At 48.4% G+C, this 9,307-nt stretch overlaps 1 long non-coding RNA gene across 1 annotated transcript; it reads right to left on the minus strand.

Annotated features, from left to right (window-relative positions):
- Positions 1-4,282: 4,282 nt before the first annotated feature.
- Positions 4,283-8,260, minus strand: LOC144489497 (uncharacterized). Its single transcript, XR_013496988.1, has 2 exons — positions 7,701-8,260; positions 4,283-5,368 (listed from the first exon to the last, which is right to left on the minus strand). It is a non-coding gene; the product is annotated as an uncharacterized LOC144489497 (long non-coding RNA).
- Between the last annotated feature and the right edge of the window lie 1,047 nt (positions 8,261-9,307).

The following is a 9,307-nucleotide window of genomic DNA, read 5'->3' on the forward strand; positions in this document are numbered from 1 at the left end:
CTAAAGTGACTCCCTTTTATTCTAAGGCTGTGCCCCCGCGTCCTAGTCTCCCCTGTTAATGGAAACAACTTCCCTACGTCCATCCTATCTAAGCCGTTCATTATCTTGTAAGTTTCTATCAGATCTCCCCTCAACCTCCTAAACTCCAATGAATATAATCCCACGATCCTCAGACGTTCATCGTATGTCAGGCCTACCATTCCTGGGATCATCCGTGTGAATCTCCGCTGGACCCGCTCCAGTGCCAGTATGTCCTTCCTGAGGTGTGGGGCCCAAAATTGCTCACAGTACTCCAAATGGGGCCTAACCAGTGCTTTATAAAGCCTCAGAAGTACATCCCTGCTTTTGTATTCCAAGCCTCTTGAGATAAATGACAACATTACATTTGCTTTCTTAATTACGGACTCAACCTGCAAGTTTACCTTTAGAGAATCCTGGACTAGGACTCCCAAGTCCCTTTGCACTTTAGCATTATGAATTTTGTCACCGTTTAGAAAATAGTCCATGCCTCTATTCTTTTTTCCAAAGTGTACGACCTCGCACTTGCCCACGTTGAATTTCATCAGCCACTTCTTGGACCACTCTCCTAAACTGTCTAAATCTTTCTGCAGCCTCCCCACCTCCTCAATACTACCTGCCCCTCCACCTATCTTTGTATCATCGGCAAACTTGGCCAGAATGCTCCCAGTCCCGTCATCTAGATCGTTAATATATAAAGAGAACAGCTGTGGCCCCAACACTGAACCCTGCGGGACACCACTTGTCACCGGTTGCCATTCTGAGAAAGAACCTTTTATCCCAACTCTCTGCCTTCTGTCTGACAGCCAATCGTCAATCCATGTTAGTACCTAGCCTCGAATACCATGGGCCCTTATTTTACTCAGCAGTCTCCCGTGAGGCACCTTGTCAAAGGCCTTTTGGAAGTCAAGATAGATAACATCCATTGGCTCTCCTTGGTCTAACCTATTTGTTATCTCTTCAAAGAACTCTAACAGGTTTGTCAGGCACGACCTCCCCTTACTAAATCCATGCTGACTTGTCTTAATCCGACCCTGCACTTCCAAGAATTTAGAAATCTCATCCTTAACGATGGATTCTAGAATTTTGCCAACAACTGAGGTTAGGCTAATTGGCCTATAATTTTCCATCTTTTTTCTTGTTCCCTTCTTGAACAGTGGGGTTACAACAGCGATTTTCCAATCCTCTGGGACTTTCCCTGACTCCAGTGACTTTTGAAAGATCATAACTAACGCCTCCACTATTTCTTCAGCTATCTCCTTTAGAACTCTAGGATGTAGCCCATCTGGGCCCGGAGATTTATCAATTTTCAGACCTTTTAGTTTCTCTAGCACTTTCTCCTTTGTGATGGCAACCATATTCAACTCTGCCCCCTGACTTTCCTGAATTGTTGGGATATTACTCATGTCTTCTACTGTGAAGACTGACGCAAAGTACTTATTAAGTTCCTCAGCTATTTCCTTGTCTCCCATCACTAGATTACCAGCGTCATTTTGGAGCGGCCCAATGTCTACTTTTGCCTCCCGTTTGTTTTTAATGTATTTAAAGAAACTTTTACTATCATTCCTAATGTTACTGGCTAGCCTACCTTCATATTTGATCCTCTCCTTCCTTATTTCTCTCTTTGTTATCCTCTGTTTGTTTTTATAGCCTTCCCAATCTTCTGACTTCCCACTACTCTTTGCCACATTATAGGCTCTCTCTTTTGCCTTGATGCATTCCCTGACTTCCTTTGTCAGCCATGGCTGCCTAATCCCCCCTCTGATAACCTTTCTTTTGTTTGGGATGAACCTCTGCACTGTGTCCTCAATTACTCCCAGAAACTCCTGCCATTGCTGTTCTACTGTCTTTCCCACTAGGCTCTGCTTCCAGTCGATTTTTGTCAGTTCCTCCCTCATGCGCCTGTAATTACCTTTATTTAACTGTAGAACCTTCACATCTGATTCTGCCTTCCTTCTTTCAAATTGCAGACTGAATTCTACCATATTATGATCACTGCTTCCTAAGTGTTCCCTTACTTTAAGATCTTTTATCACGTCTGGCTCATTACATAACACTAAGTCCAGAATAGCCTGTTCCCTCGTGGGCTCCATCACAAGCTGTTCCAAAAAGCCATCCTGTAAACATTCAATGAATTCCCTTTCTTTGGGTCCACTGGCAACATTATTTACCCAGTCCACCTGCATATTGAAATCCCCCATGATCACTGTGACCTTGCCTTTCTGACATGCCCTTTCTATTTCGTGGTGCATTTTGTGCCCCTGGTCCTGACCACTGTCAGGAGGCCTGTACATAATTCCCATTATGGTTTTTTTGCCTTTGTGGTTCCTCAACTCTACCCACACAGACTCCACATCGTCTGACCCTATGTCGTTTAGTGCTATTGATTTAATTTCATTTCTAATTAACAAGGCAACCCCGCCCCCTCTACCCACCCCTCTGTCTTTTCGATAGGTTGTGAATCCCTGGATGTTTAACTGCCAGTCCTGAACCCCCTGCAACCACGTCTCTGTGATGCCTACCACATCATACCTGCCAGTCACAATCTGGGCCACAAGCTCATCTACCTTGTTCCGGACACTGCGGGCATTTAAATATAGCACCTTTAATTCCCTATTGACCGTCCCTTTTTGTTTTCGTAGTGTGGTGGACCTTGGTCTACTGAGCCTTTCCAGACACTGTGTCATATTTTGTGAGATGGGGACTATCGTAACCTCTCCTGAGTGCTGTCTTTTCGTGATTTTTTGTAATCCTAAGCAGCTACGCTTCCCACTGATTCCTTCACCTCTTGGTTCCCTGACTTTCCCTTCCCCCCCAATCTCTAGTTTAAAGTCCTATTGACCACCCCATTTACTCTCTTCGCCAGAACACTGATCCCAGCTCGGTCCAGGTGGAGACCATCCCAACGGTATAGGTCCCCCCTGCCCCAAAACTGATGCCAGTGTCCCATGAAAAAGAACCCTTCTTTCCCACACCACTCTTTCAGCCACGTGTTAACTTCCCTTATTCTTGCCTCCCTATGCCAATTTGCACGTGGCTCGGGCAGTAATCCGGAGATTATGACCCTCTATTCCCACCCTATTCATGTATTTGTCAAGACGCCCCTTAAAAGTCACTGTCGTATCTACTTCCACTACCTCCCCCCGGCAGCGAGTTCCAGGCACCCACCACCCCGTGTAAAAAAACTTGCCTCGTACATCTCCTTTAAACCTTGCCCCTCGCACCTTAAACCTGTGCCCCCTAGTAATTGACTCTTCCACCCTCGGGGAAAAAGCTTCTGACTCTCCACTCTGTCCATGCCCCTCATAATCTTGTAGACTTCTATCAGGTCGCCCCTCAACCTCCGTCGTTCCAGTGAGAACAAACCAAGTTTCTCCAACCTCTCCTCATAATTAATGCCCTCCATACCAGGCAACATCCTGGTAAATCTTTCCTGTGCCCTCTCCAAAGCCTCCACATCCTTCTGGTAGTGCGGCAATACGTGTGACAATAATAAATCAAATCAAATCCTTCTCCCCTATGTACTCTATGAACGGTATGCTTTGTCTGTATAGTGCGCAAGAGACAACACTTTTCATTGTATCCCAATACATGTGACAATAATAATTCAAATCCTTCTCCCTCTGTACTCTATGAACGGTATGCTTTGTCTGTATAGCGCGCAAGAAACAATACTTTTCACTGTATCCCAATACATGTGACAATACTAAACCAAATCCTTCTCCCCTATGTACTCTATGAACGGTATGCTTTGTCTGTATAGCGCGCAAGAAACAATACTTTTCACTGTATCCCAATACATGTGACAATAATGAACCAAATCCATCTCCCCTATGTACTCTATGAACGGTATGCTTTGTCTGTATAGCGCGCAAGAAACAACACTTTTCACTGTATCCCAATACATGTGACAATAATAAATCAAATCCTTCTCCCCTATGTACTCTATGAACGGTATGCTTTGTCTGTATAGCGCGCAAGAAACAATACTTTTCACTGTATCCCAATACATGTGACAATAATAAATCAAATCAAATCTCAAAACCCCCATGGGATGAGCGAGGGAGATGGAATTGGGGGAATGGGGGGTGGGGAAGAAGGTTTTGAAAGGAAAAGCAGGCGAGAGGAGAAGTTAAAAAAGGGGGGGAGGGGTTTTCAGCATAGGCTAGCACACGCACGATGGGCTGAGTGGCCTCCTTCCGTGCCAGAAACCTCCACCGCGGTCAGCATGCGGAGAAACAAGAGCAGATTTGGACACAGAAAGTGCGGGAAAACAAAGCTTTATTCCATCAGAGATACAGCGATCAGCAGTTGAGACACATCGGTTCGACGGTAAGGTGTCGCAGAGAGAGTTGGCAAGGGCGGATTCTCAGAGGAACATGCAAGCACAGTTGGGGGCACGGTTTGTGGTCCCCGCATTTGAGGAAAGATGCATTGGAGGCAGTTCAGAGGAGGTTGACCAGATTGATTCCAGAGATGAGGCGTTTGTCGGGTGAAGAGAGATCGAACGGTTCGGGCCTATACTCTCTGGAATTGAGAAGAATGAGGGGAGATCAAATTGAGGTCTACAAGATGATAAAAGGTGTGGATAAAGTAGACGTGGAGCGGATGCTTCCTCTGGTGGGACATTCTAGGACGAGAGGTCTTAGGATAAGGGGCAACAAATTTAAAACAGAGTTGGAGGAGAAACTACTACTCCCAGAGGGTTGTGAATCTGTGGAATTCGCTACCCCCAAAAGTGCGGTGGATGCTGGGATGGTGAGTACATTTAAGGAGGGGTTAGACAGATTTTTAATTGGGAATGGGTTGAAGGGTTATGGGGAGAAGGCAGGAAAAATGGGGATGAGGGGCATACCAGCCATGGCGGAGCAGACTCGATGGGCCGAATGGCCTAATTCTGCTCCTACATCTGATGAACCTTTGAACTTGTAAGCAGAGAGGGTGGTCACCAGTTAGTGTTGTGTCTGAGCGGGGCCAAGCGATCTTCGCCCCGTTCTCAACCCCGTTTCCAATCGCGTTTGAGACGGGCAATTGATGTTTTCTCACAGAATCCCCCCCCCACTTCCCCCTCCACCCGCACCTGCCCCTGAATCCATCCCCCTATCCTGATATTCCACTGAGGTTACTCTATCTGCTACACCACATCAGAGTTGGAACTCGATCGTCAAGGAACTAGGGTCGAAGTTCAGGGAGGGTCACATGACCCGGGTAACCAATCAGGGACCAGTTGGAGAGGCATGGACAGTCGCGGTTGGAGTGGTCAGTTGGTCAGTGACCGGGTCACGCTTGGGATTGAGGGACAGGGAGAGAGGGGCACGTCATAGAGTCACGGTGGCACAGTGGTTTAGCACTGCTGCCTCACACCGCCAGGGACCCAGGTTCGATTCCCGGCTTGGGTCCACTGTCTGTGCGGAGTTTGCCCATTCTCTCCCGTGTCTGCGTGGGTTTCCTCCGGGTGCTCCGGTTTCCTCCCACATTCTGAAAAACGTGCTGGTTAGGGTGCGTTGGCCGTGCTAAATTCTCCCGCAGTGTTACCCGAACAGGCGTTGGAGTGTGGCGACTAGGGGATTTTCACAGTAACTTCACTGCAGTGTTAACGTAAGCCGACTTGTGACTAATAAATAAACTTAACTTTCCATGGAGGTTAACAGCATGGAAACAGGCCCTTCGGCCCAACTTGTCCATGCTGCCCTTTTTTTAACCACTAAGCTAATCCCAATTGCCTGCGTTTGGCCCATATCCCTCTATACCCATCTTACCCATGTAACTGTCTAAACGCTTTTTTAAGACAATATTGTACCCGCCTCTACTACTACCCCTGGCAGCTCATTCCAGACACTCACCACCCTCTGTGTGAAAAAAATTGCCCCTCTGGACCCCTTTGTATCTCTCCCCTTTCACCTTAAACCTATGCCCTCTAGTTTTAGACTCCCCTATCTTTGGGAAAAGATTTTGACTATCTAGCTGATCTGTGCCCCTCGTTATTTTATAGACCTCTATAAGATCACCCCTCAGCCTCCTACGCTCCAGAGAAAAAAGTCCCAGTCTATCCAGCCTCTCCTTATAACTCAAACCATCAAGTCCCGGTAGCATCCTAGTAAATCTTTTCTGCACTCTTTCTAGTTTAATAATATCTTTTCTATAATAGGGCGACCAGAACTGTACACGGTCTTCCAAGAGTGGCCTTACCAATGTCTTGTACATTGACCCTGGTCTGAATGCTTGTTCTGGCAGGAGGATTGGCACGAGGGCGCTGGAGGAAGAATGGGGTTCGTCAAGACGGGCACTGGCCACCACGAGTTGTCTTAGTGTGGCGCGTTTTGGTGGTGCTTGCCCCCTTCAAGGGTCGAAGTTCAGGGAGGGTCACATGACCCGGGTAACCAATCAAGGACCAGGGGTCAGGGATCACCGACACAATCCCAGGCTCGCCTTGCCGGATTGGATCCCAAAAGTTGACTCGCCATCACGAGGCTATGAACCTCTGGATTACATTTCTTTATAAAAATAAATATCACAGTTGCCATTTACCTAAAGTTTTCTTTGAAGTTTTATTTACTAGTGTAAAGGTTCAAAGGTTCATCAGGATGTAAATAGGCTGGAAAATTGGGCAGAGAGGTGGCAGATGGAGTTTAATCCGGATAAATGCGAAGTGATGCATTTTGGAAGAAATAATGTAGGGAGGAGTTATACAATAAATGGCAGAGTCATCAGGAGTATAGAAACACAGAGGGACCTAGGTGTGCAGGTCCACAAATCCTTGAAGGTGGCAACACAGGTGGAGAAGGTGGTGAAGAAGGCATATGGTATGCTTGCCTTTATAGGACGGGGTATAGAGTATAAAAGCTGGAGTCTGATGATGCAGCTGTATAGAACGCTGGTTAGGCCACATTTGGAGTACTGCGTCCAGTTCTGGTCGCCGCACTACCAGAAGGACGTGGAGGCGTTAGAGAGAGTGCAGAGAAGGTTTACCAGGATGTTGCCTGGTATGGAGGGTCTTAGCTATGAGGAGAGATTGGGTAGACTGGGGTTGTTCTCCTTGGAAAGACGGAGAATGAGGGGAGATCTAATAGAGGTGTACAAGATTATGAAGGGTATAGATAGGGTGAACAGTGGGAAGCTTTTTCCCAGGTCGGAGGTGACGATCACGAGGGGTCACGGGCTCAAGCTGAGAGGGGCGAAGTATAACTCAGATATCAGAGGGACGTTTTTTACACAGAGGGTGGTGGGGGCCTGGAATGCGCTGCCAAGTAGGGTGGTGGAGGCAGGCACGCTGACATCGTTTAAGACTTACCTGGATAGTCACATGAGCAGCCTGGGAATGGAGGGATACAAACGATTGGTCTAGTTGGACCAAGGAGCGGCACAGGCTTGGAGGGCCGAAGGGCCTGTTTCCTGTGCTGTACTGTTCTTTGTTCTTTGTGTCACAAGTCGGCTCACATTAACACTGCAATGAAGTTACTGTGAAATTCCCCTCGTCGCCACACTCCGGCGCCTGTTCGGGTAACACTGAGGGAGAATTTAGCACGGCCAATGCACCCTAACCAGCACGTCTTTTGGAGTGTGGGAGGAACCCGGAGGAAACCCACGCAGACACGGGGAGAACGTGCAGACTCCACACAGACGGCGACCCCAAGCCGGGAATCGAACCCGGGTCCCTGGCGCTGTGAGGCAGCAGTGCTAACCCGCTGTGCCCACCATGCTGCCCACGTTAGGTTCAGGGTTAGGGTTAGAGGTTAGGGGTCAGATGTCATGGGTCAGGGGTAGAGTTCACTATTCGAAGACCATTGTCAATTAGCCAATGCATTTCCAAAAATTGTGAACAATGAACCAAGAAAATTACAGCACAGGAACAGGCCCTTCGGCCCTCCAAGCCTGCACCGACCATGCTGCCCGTCTGAACTAAAACCCCCTACCCTTCCGGGGACCATATCCCTCTATTCCAATCCTATTTGTCCAGACGCCCCTGAAAAGTCACATTACTTTCGCCATTCTTTCTCAAACCCTCCCTACCCTAGTCATAGAACAGTACAGCACAGAACAGGCCCTTCGGCCCACAATGTTGTGCCGAACCTTTTCCAAAACCAAGATCAAGCTATCCCACTCCCGATCATCCTGGTGTGCTCTATGTGCCTATCCAATAACCGCTTGAAAGCTCCTAAAGTGTCCGACTCCACTATCACTGCAGGCAGTCCATTCCACACCCCAACCACTCTCCGCGTAAAGAACCTACCTCGTATATCCTTCCTATATCTCCCACCATGAACCTTATAGTTATGCCCCCTTGTAACAGCTACATCCACCCGAGGAAATAGTCTCTGAACGTCCTGAATTCTGTTCACAAACAGGGCATATAAAGACACAAACTCAATTTACATGAATAATGCTTGTCTGCTTTCTTGCATCTTTGTAGAAACTTGATGTCTGTGTCGATATGCGCGATCTTCTTGGAGATCCTCTCCACTTGGAGCCGGCAGTTTGCGGTGTCGATGGTAGTCATGAAGTGGAGATGCCGGCATTGGACTGGGGCAAACACAGTAAGAAGTTTAACACTGGTGACCTCCCCCTCCTCCAGGGAAGGCTATTGACCTTTGAGGGTCAGTCCAGATCTTGGGGAGATGGGGGCGTCCATGAGGGAGAATCCCCGCCTGTGACAGGGCCCACACTCGTGTTGCTACTGGCAACCAGTTTGCAGCCAATCCAAAGGCAGGGCTGACTGAGCGTCACACCTTTGGCATGACTATGTTGCCCGGGGAAACGGTGCGGGGGGAGGGTGGAGGAAGAGGGAAGGGTAGTGGGGGGGAGGGGAGGGGGCATTGGGCCTTTCAGAGGCCATTCTGGGATCGGATAGAGCTACTGGCCCCCTCCCCAATCCCTCTCCAGCCCATATCCCTACGATCACGCAAGGGCCTTGCCAACACTATTGGCCCTGAGTTTTAGGGAGAGATAGGCCAGGCTAGGAGTTTATTCCTTGGAAGGTAGGAGAATGAGGTGCGTCTGTACTGAGGTGCATAAAATCATGAGGGACAGAGATGGGATGAATGCACAAAGGCCGGAATTGTATCGCCCCGTCCGTCACGGGAATCGGAAGAAGGTGCATTAACCTCAGGTGGGATTTTCCAGTCTCAGATCAAGCGGGGCTGGAAAACCCCACCCATAGCCTCTCTCCCAGGGAAGGGGAGTTGAGAACTAGAGGGCATAGGTTAAAGGTGAGAGAGGAAAGATTTAAAAGGGACCTGAGGGGGTCAGCACTGCTGCCTCACAGAGCCGGGGACCCCATTCCAGGCTTGGG

The sequence above is a fragment of the Mustelus asterias genome, unplaced genomic scaffold (genome assembly GCF_964213995.1).
Source record: "Mustelus asterias unplaced genomic scaffold, sMusAst1.hap1.1 HAP1_SCAFFOLD_2243, whole genome shotgun sequence".
In the NCBI taxonomy this organism is placed as follows: Eukaryota; Metazoa; Chordata; class Chondrichthyes; order Carcharhiniformes; family Triakidae; genus Mustelus; species Mustelus asterias.